This window comes from Lissotriton helveticus, chromosome 3_1 (genome assembly GCF_964261635.1).
Source record: "Lissotriton helveticus chromosome 3_1, aLisHel1.1, whole genome shotgun sequence".
In the NCBI taxonomy this organism is placed as follows: domain Eukaryota; kingdom Metazoa; phylum Chordata; class Amphibia; order Caudata; family Salamandridae; genus Lissotriton; species Lissotriton helveticus.
This window is the reverse complement of record NC_136061.1, coordinates 473,010,013-473,027,739: the sequence shown is the minus strand read 5'-3', so window position 1 is coordinate 473,027,739 and position 17,727 is coordinate 473,010,013.

Sequence of the window (17,727 nt, the reverse complement as noted above, 5' to 3'; positions counted from 1 at the left end):
AAAGATGATGAAGAAGTACAGAGATAATAACTAAATAGAATAATGACACAAAACCAAACATTGTTCTAGCTGACATACAACCCACACCTCCCTTACAATAATATTAAAACCTTTGACAATTTCCTGCAAAAAAGAGAGAGTTGTTATACATAGTCATTCAAATAAGCAGGAGCTCTAGTAACTCTGCTAGAGCTGCGAGAGTCACTAACTCTTGTGACCGACTCAGAGTATTCTTTTTTATAAGAAACAGATGGTAACAAAACATCACTTGAATCACTAATAGGCACATGTGCAACCCTATTAAGGTTCCAAATTCGCCCATCATCTGTTTTCACTGCATTTTTGAACATTTTTACAATTTTCTTTGCATTGGTAAACTTAGACCACCTCTTACAACCCACAGGAACCCTAATTTTTACCATGTCACCAAGTTTGAAATTGGGAACCAAAACATTTTTTTTCTCATCATAGTAGATTTTCCTTTTCCTCTGTTGCTTGACTTCTCTGTCTCTCCATTGTCCAATACTGTTATCTTTCAAACCTTTGTCCAGATCCATCCAACCTGGACACAAGTTAGTATTAGATGATCTACCCCTAAACAACTCGAAAGGAGTCTTGCCTGTTGTGCAATGAGGAGTGAAACAATAAGCAGAAACTCTATTCTGCAATTCCACCCTCCAATCTATTGAATTAACTCTAGCTAACTGAATTCCTTCTTTCAAAGTTTTGTTTAACCTTTCCAGGGAACCATTGGATTCTGGATGATATAACGAAATCCTTTTGTGAACAATACCACATTTTGTCAAATAATCCTCAAACTCAACTGAACAAAATTGAGGCCCATTATCCGAAAGTAAAGACTTAGGAAAACTTTCTCTTTTAAATAATGTTTCTAGAAAATGTATCACACAACGAGAGGTGACATCTCGTACAGCACTAACTTCCACCCACCGAGAATATAAGTCCATCAACACTAACAAATAAGGAGTATTCTGCTCTCCATGTAATGGCCCGACAATATCTATTGCAACTTCATCCCACGGGCACAACGGCAAAACTCTGCAAACCATAGGTGTGCACCTTGGTTTGAGTACTTTGTCACTTACACAGCACACAGCACGGCACACAGTCGGGAACAGCCCTTTCCACCATCAAATCAAGACCAGGCCACCAAAAATTCTGTCTAATACGCTCCTTTGTTTTTGAAATACCCAAATGACCAACATGGGCCATATTGATAATGTTGGTTCTCAAAGTCACAGGAGGAATTAATCTTGCTAGAATCCCATTCACCCCAGCTAATTCATGAGCAACTAACGACCAAGGTTTTGACAATTTCCCATTATGATTTTTAGATACATAATTAATGGCTTCAACCAGTTCACTATCCTTAGATAATTCATCCTTCCATTCGTCCTCTTTTATGGCACCAGACGTAATTTCACAAACCCCGACTTCACTCTCCTTAACTCCTTCATCATGCTCATCCTTCTCCAAGTCGTCTACACAATTCACTAAACGTGACAAACAATCCGCGGAAACATTAGTGCTACCAGGAATATATTCAAATTTGAAATCAAATTCCTGAAGAGCAATTACCCATCTCCTAATCCTTGCAGAAACAGCATCTAGACCCTTTTTCTCCAAAATCTCTCTTAAAGGTTTGTTATCTGACCTTACAACAAAAGGACAACCCCAAACAAATTTCCTAAACTTATTAATAGCCCAAAAAATAGCAAGAGCCTCTTTCTCTATCACAGAGTAATTTAACTCTGCACCTTTCAAACACCTAGATGCACAAGCGATGAGATTTTCTCCCCCATTCCTAACCTGAAACAACAAAGCTCCAAGTCCTTTACAACTTGCATCTGTTACAATGAAAGTAGGCTCACCTGGTCTAAATGTTTGTAGATTCGGTGCACATTTGAGCTCCTTTTTAATTTGTATAAATTCCTTATTGCACTCATCAGTCCAGACAAACTCAAATTTCCTACACATCATACTTCTTAAATTCTCTGTTTTGTCTGCAAAATTCTTAATGAATTTATTGTAAAATTCCGCCATTCCCAAAAACGACGAAAGCTCCTCCTTTGAACAAGGTTCCTTAAGCTCTTCAATCGTTTTTACCAAATCTTCTTTTGGCCTCACACCAAAACCAGAAATATGATGACCTAAATAATCTAGTTCTGTCACACCAATCTTACATTTGTCAGGTCTAAGAGAAAGGCCAGCTTTTAACATCTTCCTAAGTACACACCTTAATCTACCATCATGTTCCTCCTTAGTTCTTTCACATATCAACACATCATCCTGATAACATTTCACTCCACAAACATCCTTTAACAAATCATTCATTATCCGCTGAAACACTGACGCCGCAGAAATGAGACCAAACGGCATTCTTTTAAATTTGTAGGATCCGAAAGGGGTTATGAAAGCCGTTAACTCTTGTGATTCAGAGGACAGAGGAACTTGATGATAAGCCGAAGCCATATATAAGGTCGTAAAATAGCACGCACCATCCAATGTTGCAACAAGTTCTTCAATGTTGGGAAGAGGAAATTTATCTACTATCACCTCTTTGTTTAAAGCACGAAGATCTACACATAGACGAATCTCATTATTGGGTTTTCTCGCAACGACATGGGGGCCAACCATTCTGTCGCTTCCACAGCTGCAATCACACCAGTTTTTAATAATCTATCAATCTCTTCCTTCACAGCATCCTGCATACAGATTGGAACACGTCTAACTTTTGCAGCAACAGGAATGGCACCAGTTTTTAGCTTGATTTTGTGTTTGTAACCTCTCAGACATCCAAGTTTCTCACTGATCAATTCTTTAAAGTTTCCTATTACTGCTTCACTATCATCATTTACAGACTGTACTTGAATTGAAGGATTTGCATTCGGATTGAGCACCACACCCAAATTAGCTTGATGGGACCAGCTTATTAAGCTATCACCTTTTTCCGCAACATAAATTTTCCCAACAACATATCTCTCATTATATTCTATCATTTCTATGAAGAACCCTAACATATTGATTGTTTTTTTTCCATAACCAGTGGGTCTCACATCAGATCTTTTTAAAACAAATTTCCCTTTAAAATGTTTTAAATAATCTTCTTTTGAAACAAAAGTTAAATGTGAGCAAGAATCAAACTTCATCTTAATCTTAACTCCTCCTACATTAACCCAATCAGAAGGATGTTCTAAGATGCCGTCATTAATTTAGAAGGTTACTTCTTTAGTTTCAACTCTAGTGTCTCTTCTAAATCTTAGACGACAATTTTTTCCCAAATGGCCTTTCTTCCCACACACATTGCATACAACTTTCAAGATTGGGCAGTTTTTATCATTGGCCATATGTCCCAATCTTCCACATCTGTAGCAATTTCCTTGAAAATTACTCCCAGTTCTCTTTTCTACTGTTGCCTTGCTAGCCTGGCTATCACTAACGCCACTTTTAGCATCAACTGGATCTTTTTTCTTTTTCTCTTCCTGACACTTCACCTCCTGAACTTGTACTTCTTCAATCTTTTCATTTGAGCACGTATTTTTCCCAGTTTTGCTCAACTCACCCACACACTTAACCATGTGTTCTACCCGCTTGGCAATAACCATCACTTCATATAAAGGTGGTTCATCCTTCATCCACAGTTCCTCCCTTATTTTGTCATTTGTACATCTCAATACAAATTGATCTCGTATCCTTTCTTCAGTTAACTCACCAAATTTGCAGCTTGAAGCTAATTTTCTTAACATCGTAACAAACTGTTCTACCGTTTCTTACTTTCCTTGCTCTCTCAAACCAAAGTAATATCTCTCCATTATGGTACTTACTTTAGGCAGATAATGTAAGTCCAATTGTTTTATACAAATTTCATATTCATTAAGTCCCCTTTGTTCTGCTTGACTTAAAGCAGGTACATTCTTTAAAACCTCTTGTCCTTCCCCACCAATGCAATGCATCAAGAGAGCATGTTTCCTTTCTGCACTTAAATTTGCGCCACAGACCCTAGCGTAATTTTCAAACATTTTTTTCCACTTTTCCATGTAATAGGTGGATCGCCTGGATCAGAAAGAAAAAACGGTGGCGAAGTTACATTCTGCATTTTTACACACGCTTCTTTTTACTTTTCTAGAAGTCAAAGTAATTACTTTCCTTTTTTTTTTTTTTTTAGATAAACCACCAAGAGTATGTTCTATCTGATTTCACTTATCACTGTTGCTAACAATGTATCGCTATTACTTTACTTTTCCCAAAAGAATCAGATTGTCATACATTAAACACGATAAAAACAAAAATTAACTTTAAAAAAAAAAATAATTGGTGTGCTCATCACCGTAAGCACAAACTCTTCTTCTTTCCTTTAATTTCCAACTATTTTCTTTCTTAATATTGATCCAAAGATATTTCACCATCGATAACCTCTTTTCCACATGTACTTTCAAATCAGTGTTACTTTTCCCATGAAACTGTTTCTTCTTTTATTATTGTTCTTCTTCCACATTCAAAACGCTTTCCTCTCACAATGAATTGCCTTTAACTGACGTTTTTTTTTATTTGTTTCACCCTTCCGATGTTCAAAATAGTCTTTACTTTCCAAACACGATGAAATTCTGTTATTTCGACTAATTTTATACATTTAAGATGGCCGCCGCGTGACGTCACTAACAAACACTCGGTTCTGTTTCTTTAGGCAATTGGGCACATCTTCTAGTAATTCATTACAGTACAGAGTTCCCACACCTAAGATGGCCACCACGTGACGTCACAAACAGTTAGTTCTTTTTCTTTCGGCAATTGAGCTTGTTTTCCATCATTCCCAAAATTTTCTACAGCAACTGTAGCTTGTTTTTCTTTACTCACGGCAGTGGAACGCAGGCGAGGATTATGCGTGTCACCTCGGAGTAGAGCCGACTGAACACTCCCAGATGTCGTTTCTCTTCCTCACCGATCTGCCACACAGCTCGCCAGTGCCACGCTTCTTCCTCTGCCCTTCGCCGTGTTCGTTACACTCGATAACGATTTTCTCCTCGAGGTAACTTTTCTTTTACCTTTTCTTTTCCTTATGTTGAGGTTGATGACATTATCGTGGATATATCACACCACCTAACGTCGCCAGTGTAATAAAGCACATACTAGTAATTGTATGGTAACGATTGGAGGTCTTTATTAATCAACCTCATCCAGCATCTAACAGGAATAACTGACAAAGCTGGAACCTTATAATAATAATAATAATAATAATAAATCCACATTTGTAAAGCGCACACCCACCCGTAAGGGTCTCTAGGCGCTGGGGGCCGTCGGGAAGATTAAGCAAGCTATTGCCCAGAGTCACATGGTGCGGGGCTAATCTGCTGCGGGTGCCGGGGATCGATCCGTGATCCCCAGATTCCGGAGTCAGTCGCCCTGGCCGCGGCGCCACACCTCTTCCTTGCTTCCTACCTTCCCAAGGTTCACATAGGGAACATTCCACTGACTTGGTTCCAAACAGGAACACTCCCATGGAACCAAGTCACATCATCACAGTACTCACACCCCAATCGACAGTTCCAACTATCCAAATTCAGAAGTTGATAAGCTCGGAATAGACTATATGGCGACCAGTGGCAGTCCTAAAGAATTTTCAAAAAGCTGAAATTGAGATCAAATTTCTTATCTGCATTGATAGAGGGTCTATTTCCTCCTGTTAATTTTTCCAGAGTAGGGGTGGGAGGGTTTTGAAGTGATTGTGGGCTAATCAGCAGAGGACAAAACACATTTGAGATTTGTGTATCAGAATGGGCATAACTCTTTTTTAAACATTGGCCAACACTTTAGCCAGAATTTCCATATTGCCTTTGATCTGGGATTTTGGCCTGTAGTTTCATCAGCAAAGGGAGTCTCTTCCAGTTTAGGACTAAGCAAATGTATTGGTAATTTACTGTTACAAGCTAGACGTCTGTTGCATTTCTTTGAACATCTTACACAAGAGCAACACTGCAAATTTTGCAGTGATTTTAGAATATTCATTTGAGAACCATTTTCACCAGGCATCTGGTTCACAGGCATCGGGTTGATTGTTTTCGATATTTCATCATTTGAGATGCCTTCATCTAGTTCTTTAAGCAAGTCTGGTGATAGGTGCAGGAATAACAGCCATGAATAAACTCTCTGCAGAGTCACTGGCCAGGACTTCTGATAATAATAATAATAATATCCACATTGTAAAGCGCACAATCACCCGTTAGGGTCTCTAGGCGCTGGGGGCCGTCGGGAAGATTAAGCAAGCTATTGCCCAGAGTCACATGGTGCTGGGCTAATCTGCCGCCAGTGCCGGGGATCGAACCGTGATCCCCAGATTCCGGAGTCAGTCGCCCTGGCCGCGGCGCCACACCTCTTCCTGTATAGTGCGAAGTTGAAGGGGCGAAGGAATTGGTGAGCATGACACCTTGAGTGTCATTGACCGCTGCGATTACCAACGTGGCTTTTCTTTGATTTAATTGGAGTGCAAGGAACCTCTTCACTATGCTCCTAATAGTGCTCTTTGACATGATGTAGTACTGTGTACAACCTGTAAGTGAGCAGTGAGATAAGCTAGCCTTTCTTGGAGATCAGTTTCATAGATGTTTATCTGAGGGTTCTCACTGATAGGTACACTTCAACTGAGAAATGTCTGCTTCTGGTGTTGTCACTTGCTCATGTTGGTGTCTGTAGCTTGTGGAGGCATCCTTCATCAGCAAATCAAACAATTTAGACTTGCTAGCTGGCCATAAGACTGTAATGAAGAAACTGATCTCCAGTTTTGATCTTAGAAGTCTGAGGTTATGTAGTGTTTTTTTCTTCTCCTCTGGGTGCTTTAAGTTTTACGTTTCTAGTCTCCAGGTTTTCCAGCAGGGTTAAGAAACTCAAATTTATTTGTAGATTGATTGGGCATGGTTGGTAATGCTGCAGAGCCATATCGAGCAGTCAATCACTCTAGGAAGAATATTGGCTACATCCTCTCTTCAGTACTGTGTGTTTACATTTAAAAAACATAGTTTCAGTCCATTGGACAAATGAGACACAAAGTGATCATCCAAAGAGTGGTCGGATGTGCAATCTTTCAGTAAAAGTCTGTTAGCTCTATTCCAAAAATAAAGTGTGCCATAGTGAACCAGTACTGGGTTGGATGCTAAATTTCAGTCTGAGACAACCTCAGTGGTCATGTCTGAAACTGTTAGGACTTTGCCCACCCAGCCCACTTCAACTTCCTATTCTCTGAGGGGGATACTTTAGTCTCTTGCAGAAAAACTATATTTAATTATTTTGATCTAAGGTATTAAATAGGTTTCCTACGCTACACAAAGTGTGTACATCATTAATATTTAGAAACCATATAGGAAGGACTCTTGTAATGGACATTGATGTTCCTTTTCAGCTGTGGTAATGGAAACGTATCTCAGAAGGTTGGATCACAGCAGATAGAAAGAAGAATCATATATGTGGAGGCACAATAGTTGAAATGTAATTTATCGGTGGGAGAATCCTTAAGGGAAGCTGCTGGACAAGCCATTTTCAACTTAGAAAAGTTATGCAGTAAGACAATGTTCCAATTATTAACAGAAAGTCCAGGAAGAAAATGTTGATAAGTAACTTGTTTTTGGAAACCCAAGGGCCAGATGTATCAAAGAGTTTTACCCATTCTGTGTCTTTGAGAAAATGTTCTCGTAAATAATTAAGAGCCTGCATTAGGCTTTCAAGGAAAACCTGGAATTTTCTCTGTCTCATGGTTGGGCTTTGTGCTGCAGTTGATCCTTGTCATAGTGTCTATGTCATGATAATAGTGAGTGCTGCCAGATGTAGAGGGTTCTGTAGTAGATGGGGGGAATGTGTGAGTGCTGGGCCATCATTTCAGGAAGACGGTATTACCTTCATAGGTGGGGAATTGCGATTGCAATTTCTGAGAGTCTTGGAATTATATTGTTCTATCTTCTACCATGACTATCATCATCACTAGTTCAAGTAGGATATTTTTTTCCATCCAGTGTTTCAGCATTAGGCAGAGGGCAAGACAAGTATTTCGGATCATATTGGTTATGTAGGATAAATCAGCAGGAAAGGTAATTTGGGATCCTCTGTAGGTGTAGGGACCAGGGTGGCAACTGTCTGGATGATGAGCTATACCTGCTGGAGATGTAGGAGACACATAATGATGAGCTGTGAAGCATTAATATTCACCTTTCACCAGAAGCATTGACTATACCTACTGGAATTCCAATGGTTGGGTGAAGGCTATGTCCAGCAGCAAGGACAGGAAGAAGTTTTGTCCCTTCTGCTTCTGTCTCCAAAGTTGGTAATCCTTCTCTGAAGGTTCAAGATGTCCGTACCCAAGTCTGGTGCCCCATCTACCTTGAGTTTTAGAGTCTTTATGCATTTTTTGCTACCTTACAGTTGAACCTTCAAATGGAAAAGATCTGAATATATGGATGTATTCCCATGCGCAGTAGCATGCTATATTCTGGATGGGAAACGCTGTTTCCACAATGCAGTGGTATTACAACGTGGTCGTTACAACAACCTTGTTGTTAGTACGCAATATCTTTACATCGCAAGTCATTACTAGTACTTGCTGTAGGGGGCGCAAAGGTATTGGAAATAAAATCCAACAACTTCCTTACTGTTGCACAAACTGGAGTAGGAATATTAAATAATACTATTGCTAAGTCCAGCTAAGGGTGCTCTCTCTCTAGGATTTTGGGACATACCTTGGAGGTCTTCGCCGCCGCTGCAGATCTCCCACTTTTGATCCCGCTTTGCTCCCGGTCTCCCACGCTGCCGCAGTCTCCTGGCATCTTGGCGCGGCCGCAGTGAGGGGGGACTACATTCCCCAGGTGACTTTGCGGCAGGAAGCCGCCCACGCCATTACGCGCCCGGAGGCGCTTAAAAGACGAGGAGAGACCCGCTGGAGCGGGTGCTCTCTCTAGGATTTTGGGACATACCTTAGAGGTCTTCGCCACCACTGCAAGTCTCCCGCTTTTACTCCTGCTGTGCTCCCGGTCTCCCCCGCTGCCGCAGCCTACTGGCATCTTGGCACCGCCACAGTGAGGGGAGACTACATTCCCCAGGTGACTTTGCGGCATGAAGCCGCCCACACCAGTACGCGCCGGGAGGCGCTTAAAAGACGAGGGTGCTCTCTCTAGGATTTTGGGACATACCTTGGAGGTCTTCCCCACCGCTGCAGGTCTCCCGATTTGCTCCCGGTCTCCCCCGCTTCTGCAGCCTCCTGGCATCTTGGCGTGGCCGCAGTGAGGGGGTACTACATTCCCCAGATGACTTTGCGGCAGGAAGCCGCCCACGCCATTACGCGCCCGGAGGCGCTTAAAAGACGAGGAGAGCCCCAGTGGGGCGGGTGCTCTCTCTATGATTTCGGGACATACCTTGGAGGTCTTCACCGCCACTGCGGGTCTCCCGCTTTTGCTCCCGCTTTGCTCCCAGTCTCCCCTGCTGCCGCAGCCTCCTGGCATTTTGGCGCGGACGCAGTGAGGGGGGACTACATTCCCCAGGTGACTTTACGGCAGGAAGTCGCCCACGCTATTATGTGCCCGGAGGCGCTTAAAAGACGAGAAGAGCCCCCGCGTCGCGGGACGCGTGCGGGCGGCGCCGGGCTAAGCACGGGCAAAGGGCGGGCCGTCTGTGGCCCTCCTTGGGCCGGAGGAGGCTGGGCTGGGCCACCCTTCTGTCATTCTTCCTCTTGGACAGTAAGCTTTAAAGGAACTAGGACTGTAGCACTTGGCTGTAGGGGTTTGTTGTGGGCTAGTATTATTCGATTGAATTTCTTTGATATGAGTAAGAGGAAGGTGGGGGACAGGGTGGTGTGTACCCTTGATGACTTTTTAATAAGAGCTGAGTCGGTCTTAATTCATGAGATTGAGGCTATCGAGCGTAGACTTTCGCTCGACCCGATTCTATCATGGGGGGGATCATTACCCAGTGCCCAGAGACCTGTTATCCAGTTGACCCCCAAAGTAGTTATAACAAATGACCCCTCCTCATCAAGGTCTCTAAGCTTCCTGCCAACTAGCCCAGAGCCATGCTCTTCACAGCCTCAGATTATTGATGGGAGTTCAGCTAGGTTTATGACTAGAGGGAAGAAGGCCTTGGGTGTTACAAATATAGAACCTCCAAATAAAAAAGGAAAGGGCGTGGTGGGAAAAAGCAAAAGTCTCCGATAGGTACTTGTAGACCGAGCGGGGCATTCGTCTTTGGTAACCCAACACCACCATGCCTGGTACTCCCACTATGATCTCCACTAACCCTCTGATGAATAGAAGTGATCTTTGTACCCTATTAAAAAAACAATTAGCAGTCCTCCTTGAACCACTTTTGAAAAGATTAGAAGCTGTTGATTCCAGACTTTCTAAAATTGAAGAAGCCCTATCTCGCCCACCTCAAACTCCCCTGGTACAGCCCAATACACAGGCATTAGGAGGGGACATTATAGTTAGAGCGGGGGCATCGCACAGGGTTCAGGGTGGCGGGACGGCAAACGACCAGACAATGGGGGATGGGGTACAACCAGCAGAGAGTACTAGTAGTGTATCCACGACTGGTGTTAGTAAAGACAAGTCCATGCCTCAATGGAAGTCTCTTGGGACTGAGGGAATTCGGGGGCAGGTCGATAATAGTAATGATGGTGGGACAGACAAGCTCCCCTACCTCCATCTCCCACCTGAAGCAACCCCCAACTCAGTTATTTTAGCAAACGTCCCCCCCTCCCTCCGGGATCACGTGAGCACTGGTCGACACTTAAACACAAGGCCCTTCACTTTTTGAATAAGAAGAATGGCATTGGGGACGATTTATTCCATGAGTTTAAAAGGGTTAGACGTATAAAATGGGTTGGCCACTCCACCAAAACCATGATAGGTGACTGCCTGATTTTGAGCTTTAGGTCACCCGCTTTGGTTTCTTACATTCTTGATATGGTTGGCCACTTCCCATTTAATCCGGCTGCCATTAGAATCCTCCCCCTTGTTTTTTTTTACAAACACCATATGATGCCTAGCCCTAGGGACTTCCGAGCACCACAGGGTGGTTGCACCTGGCCCGATCTGCCCATTCAGCTCAACAATCGTTTTGAGGTTTTTTCCTCACTGGAAGAAATTGACTGACTGGGAATAGACGTTCAGGTGGGACCAGCTAGTGGAGTAATGAAGGGGGGTGAAGTGGGCTCTACGACAATAGGCCACCCAACCAGAGTTATAATGGAAGTACAAACTCCTACCCCTACTCCCTTGCCAATAGTGCCTGAAGACTGCCCACTGGTAGAGGCAGCTGCTGTTGGGCGTGGTGACTCAGGACCGCCGAGGGAATATACGGTTATCTCCTCATGGAGCATAGCGGGTCTTGAATCTAAAATAGCTTCTGCCGATTGGATATCCTACATTGAAGGTGCAGACATCTGGGCATCCCAAGAAACGTGGTCTGTAGTTGATGTGTTTCAAGCTGGATATTTAAATTTTTCTAAACCAGCAATAAGGGGCCCCAGGGGGAGACCAGTGGGTGGGTTAACTTGTTGGGTAAGGCAAGCTGAGGGGATAACTGTGGAAGAGGTTGGTAGAGATAGCCTAGATATTCTAATCATAAGGGTCAGATCGGCAAATGGCCTTGATTTATTTTTGTATAATGTATATGCTAGGGGGCAACCGGGGGGTAGGAACTCGCAGGTTATTATGGCTCTAGAGTCTCACCTGACCCTTGCCAACCTAATTATTGCAGGAGATTTTAACACCTGTTTTGAACCTTTAGACTCTGAAGACGGTAGACTCAGTGATGAGGTAGATGCACTTTAGGGGATGCCACAATTGGATCTCCCGCCCATTAAAAAATGGACAGAGGCAGCACTCCAAGTAAAAGGGTTGTGCCTAGAACGAGGCATAAGGGCTGTTAACGGCAGGACTAAGTCCGCTGCCATGGGGGCGGTGACTTTTGATAATGGGTGTTCCAAAAGCCGCATCGACTACATTATTGTGAATGTGGAGATATGGTCCCTAGTTCTCGATATGGTAGTCCAATGCCGCCCTGAAAGCGATCACAACCCCGTGGTCCATAAATTGAATGTTAGGAGTTTTGGGAGCACAGCGGCAACGGAGGTTGACAATTGCTCCAACCAACTTATCATTGCGAATGATTTGAGAAAGGTTTGATGGACTAAGGTGGCTTTAGATGATAGGAATGTGGTAGCAATCAGGGCACTAGTATCAGGGTCTATAGTGAAACTTCTAGAATGTGGCTCTCAAGAGGTCTTAAACGTTAAATTAGCTGGGATCCACAACAAGCTTTTTAGCGGGCTGAAAAGATTTTTTACTAATGCCAAACCAGCTAGGAAGATTTGTAAGTTTAAACCCAACTCCTGGTATAACGACTCGTGTAGGTTAGCACATAAAGCTTTAGTGGTAGCCATTAAATCTAGGAATCAAATCAATATCCAACAGTGTAGAGCATCTTATAAGCTAACTTTAAGAAACGCAAAGAAAGATTGGGATGAGGAGCGATGGCACTGCCTGTTATTAGCATGCAATGGTAGGAACATGACCCAGTTCTGGGATCTCATTAAATGGGAGAATGGGCAAAGGTCAATCACCCCGAATAACAACGTTGATCCACAGCACTGGGTCGCCTTTTTTGAAGCCCAACTGGGCACGGAAAGTATAGCCCCTGTCCCGCATATCATCATAGATGCTCCCCTGTTGTTTAACACTTTAGAGGTAGAGGCAGTTTTGAAGATCATCCCATGTGGTAAGGCACCAGGGCCTGATTGTATCCCAGCCGATCTATTTAAGCAGGACCTTGACCTCTGGATCCCATATATCACGAACTTAATTAACTCGCTAGCGGGAGGGGACACCAATTCCTGCATCTTGGTCAGGAGCGGAAATCATCCCGATTTATAAGAAGGGTGATCGTACCGCTCCGGACAACTATAGACCCATTAGCCTCATCGACGCACTGCAAAAGATAGTTGCACGAGTGCCATTGGGTAGGATCCAGGGCTGGATGTCAGAAGAAGATATTTTATCCCCCTTGCAGGCAGGGTTCCGGTCCCATATGGGGACGCTGGATCAAGCTTTTCGTTTTGTCCTGCTTTATTGGAAGAAGGTCCTTTTGGGTAGGGGAATGATCTTTGCCGCTTTCATGGATTTAAAATCAGCGTTTGATCTCGTCCCTAGAGCTAAATTGTGGGAAGTTCTATTAGGATTGGGGATGCCCAAGGAGCTAGTTGCCTTTGTGGTGAGACTCCACAAATCCACTTATGCTCAGGTTCGATGGGGAAACCCGGCGAAGTTACAGAGAGATTCGAGGTAGGGAAAGACGTTCGCCAAGGATGTGTGTTCGCTCCCACACTGTTTTCACTATTCATTAACGGTGTGGTGCAGTATTTTGCTAACCACCCCATGGATGCGCCTATGCTAGCTGTCCAAAGGGTGCCCCTGCTCATGTTCGCAGATGACACCTTGATAATATCCAAGACGAGACAGGGTCTACAGTCGGCACTGTCTCGTTTTGAGGAGTTTTGCTGCGATCATGGGCTAGCGGTCAACGTAGAGAAGACTACATTTATGGTACTCCATGGGCCCAGGTCTGTTAAAGCAAGAGTCTTCATGAACGGAAGACTCTTGGAGCAGACCGATGTCTTTACCTACTTAGGTGTCACCTTTGGTGACAAACTTAGCTGGAAACCCCAAATTAAGATCCTCGCTCTGAAACACTCCCAACTAGCAGGAGCTTTGATCAATTTGAATTTGAATTTAAAAACATTTCTATAGCGCACTTTTACCACGCGGTTTCTTGGCGCTTTTTGAGTTACGAGAAGGCCAGCAGGAGCAGAGGGAGTCTAGGCGTTATAAACACGGGAGAAGAGTAGAGTTTTTAAACCTTTCCGGAACTCAGTGTAGGAGGATGTCCCACGGAGTTCCGTCGGAAGGGAGTTCCAGAACGCGGGAGCGAGAACTGCGAATCTTGTTCCACCTGCCTTTTTCTTTCTAAAGCGGGGAATGATTAACAAGGCCTGGTGAGAAGATCGAAGCTCTCTGCCCGGCGTGTAAGGCTTGATAGCGGAGCAGATGAACTCCGGGGCGGTGCCCATTTTGGCCTGAAAGGTGGTACAGCCAAGTTTAAACAAGGCCCTTTCTTTCATCCTTTCTTTGATCAAGGAACATAGGGTTTCATTAACTAAGCCTGTAGCTCCAGCTGTTAAAATTTATAATACTAAAATGATCCCCGCCATTTTATATGGCGCTGAAATCTGGGGGTTTGGTAATTTAGTTCAATTATCAACAGCCCAGAATAAATTTATGAGAATGGTTGTGGGCCTCCTCCAATCCTCCCCCCGTATCCCACTCTTCCTAGACCTCGGCTGCTATTCAATTGAGGACACCGCACGGTACAGGCCGCTGGCTTTCTAGAGAAGGCTTTGGATCACTCCTGAACTACATCTATTTGCTAGGGCTTTGACCGAAGTAAGGGGATTGGACCGTTCACATAAGATATCATGGTTGACTGGTATTCAAACCCTGCTTATTGATATGGGGATGAGAGACCTGTGGGACAGTCCAGAGTCTGCGGATTTTCCATCTAAAGAAATATATAGAGCAGCATACTGGAACCTAATTAAAACTAGGAGGTATTCTGCCCTGACTAGTTCCTCTTTGTCTAGAGATTTTTGTGAGTTTAAAGATGAACCCTGCATGGAAAGCTATTGGGATTTAATAACAAAACCCCAAGATCGTAAGCTCTACCACCAGTTTAGAGTTGAGACACTCCCGCTTAGAAAGTTCACATGTAAATGGCTACCAGGAACCAGTGACAAATGCCTATTTTGCCCGGATTGTATAGAAGATATTGATCATTTTCTATATATTTGCCGAGCGTACCAACAACCCAGAAGCATGTGGCTTAAACCAACATGTAGAACCCTGGGAACACGCTCCGCGCTGACTGCTAAAAGGCTATTGAAAACTGGGTGTAATGACATTGCAGTAATGGGCGTATCTAAGTTCCTGAGTTGGGTTTGGGTTTTGCGGGAGAAAAACGGGGGGGTTGTAATAGCTGTATAGTGATTTTGCTGGGTTCGGTATTTTAAGAAATTAAATATTATGGGTTTTCTCCCCCTTATGTATTTTAGATTGTGTAAAGTCTTGTGCATGTGACATATTTATTTCTGTTTTATTCTATTGAATCTTAAAACTGTGAATATAGGTATTTATATTCTTAACTTTATTATCAAATTTGTAAAGACAGTTCCTATGGTGTTTTAACAGTTGCATTTTGTTGTAACATGTAACTAACTGACTGCCTTATCTTTTAAGATGAATAATCGCAATAAAGTCTTTTTTTAATTGAATTGCTAAGTCCAGCGCACCGCAGTCTTTGTAATGACTTGCAATTTAAAGGTATTGCGTACTAACAATGCGTTTGTTGAAACGCCTGCATTGTAATAGCATGTGATGTATTTGCATACGTTGTAACATGCTATATTCACATGGACTTAAGCTCTCTATGTGCCTCCAACAATATGGATTCCACAATAGCAATGGAGGTTTTGATGTCTTTGAGTAGGGCCATAAGGGTATCCCTGGGTATTGAGGCCATTGCTGCATCTGGATTAACTTGAGGAGTGCTTTTCTCCCTATCAATTAGCACCCTTGGAAATAATAAATTCCTGGAGACCATTCCTTTTGACATGGGGAGGGTGCTGCATTGGAGGAGACCTCTAGCATCCCATCATTTGTCTAGTAACGATTTAGGAGAAGGCAGCCAGGCAAAAGAGGTGGGTTAGAAGATGTCTAAATGCAAACCAAATGTCCTGGCCAGGCTCTGTGCACAAAGTGTTTTTAAATGTCAGATCTTAAAGTCAAGCAGCCATATACCACACTGTATGGCAGGAATCAGTAGATCGATTTGAACATATTAAATGGCACCTAATTTATTTTTACATGCTTATTTGCACATGCAAAATGATGTACACAGGAAGAAGTGCTAAAACAAGTAAAATAATGGTTACTGCAACACAAGCATATCATTCCAAGTAAAGATCCTAGCTATATTATAACAAACCACTGTTCTCTAAATCATGAGAGTTATGTTGGACAGCCAACATACCATGGCATAGCCCACACTCTGGCAAATCAAATCCTAAAATGCTAGAAATGGTGTTTGAATACCCTCATGGTGCCAATTTTGATGAGGAATTATTTGCCTCTTTGGAGTAGGATTTAACTTGTTTTTTAGTACAGTATAGTATATTCTATAAACAATGACTACGGAGCTGGTAACATACATTGAACCAATATTATTGGATAGAACGTTTTAAAGGCATAAACAAAATTGTGGTTTATTGGTGGATCAACAGATAACACACATAATTAATGAGAACTTCATGAATCATGCTTACTAAAATTTGGATAAACCCGGATTGTGAAATAAATCTCTATGTTTGGTAGTAACTTTAATAATAAACATGGAGTAAATTGGACAATTGGTAAAACATTGAAATTAAAGATTAATTTGCAGAAGATTATTGTACTACATGTAATCCCAAATATACCCAATAGGGCAATTCAACACTGTTTCAATAGAAAAATGAGGCAGCAATTACAAAATTATCAGTGAGGAAGGGTAACAAATACGTTTTGTAAGAATATAATTTCAAAACAGAGTGGAATAAATATCATATTAAGGAATTAAATGTAATTGTTGAATCATGGGTAAGTGTGCTGACTTAAAATTTATATTGTAATCAAATACTTGTATTAATAAATTCTTAAATGTAATGAATCTTCCAATGAGAATACATAGGCCTTTAAAAAAAAAACAAGGTCAAAAGGAAGATAAAGCTACCTGATGGATCACCACTTACAGTTCTCAGGCACCACAGATAAGACGTATTTTTAGGAAACATTGGAAAGATTGGGAAACAAAGAGACAATTTAAAATCAGACAACACAAGAAAGAAAGTAGATACCAATCCTTCTATTACATACAGAAGGGCTCGTTCTCATAGGGATAGTCAAGTGAGGAGCTTATTATGGATACAGAAAGATACACTTTTGAGGACATAATGGGTTTCCACACATGCCGGACCTGTAAACGATACAAGTGTAGAATGGATGGATTGACATACAAATGACAGGGAACTCAACAGGTCAAAAGAATACAAAAATGTATTACCTGTACCACATAATTTGTTATATATGTATTGAATGTCCACTGAAAAAAATGTATATTAGCAGTGTTGTGTAGTTCTTACAAATCTACATAGGATCTGCACTTTAGACAACATACACTTAGGGATTGGTGTCCAGATTGATTCCAGACACCCCCAAAGGGTATGTTAGTATGTGGACCAGCTAGCTCACAGTGCCATTATGAGCCCCACAATTTTACCAATGTGTGAATAGTTTCTGGCAACTATCGAACGTGAAAACCCTGATCCCTCAGGGATCGTGGAAACAGTACAGTACTTTTCGCTCATTCACTCACTTGGCCTCGGAGATATACACAGAAAAAACTGTGGAGACGTTTTCAGTAGTTATTGTATTATAAAATATGTGTGCTGTGACAACCATTAGAGAGAAACCGATATATACGATTACAAGCACCAACAGAGTAAATAAAAGGTAGAATTCTACCATGGTGCTAAAACAGTGAATATATGCAGGCATATAGATACACCTTCCAAGAGGTAAACCCTAG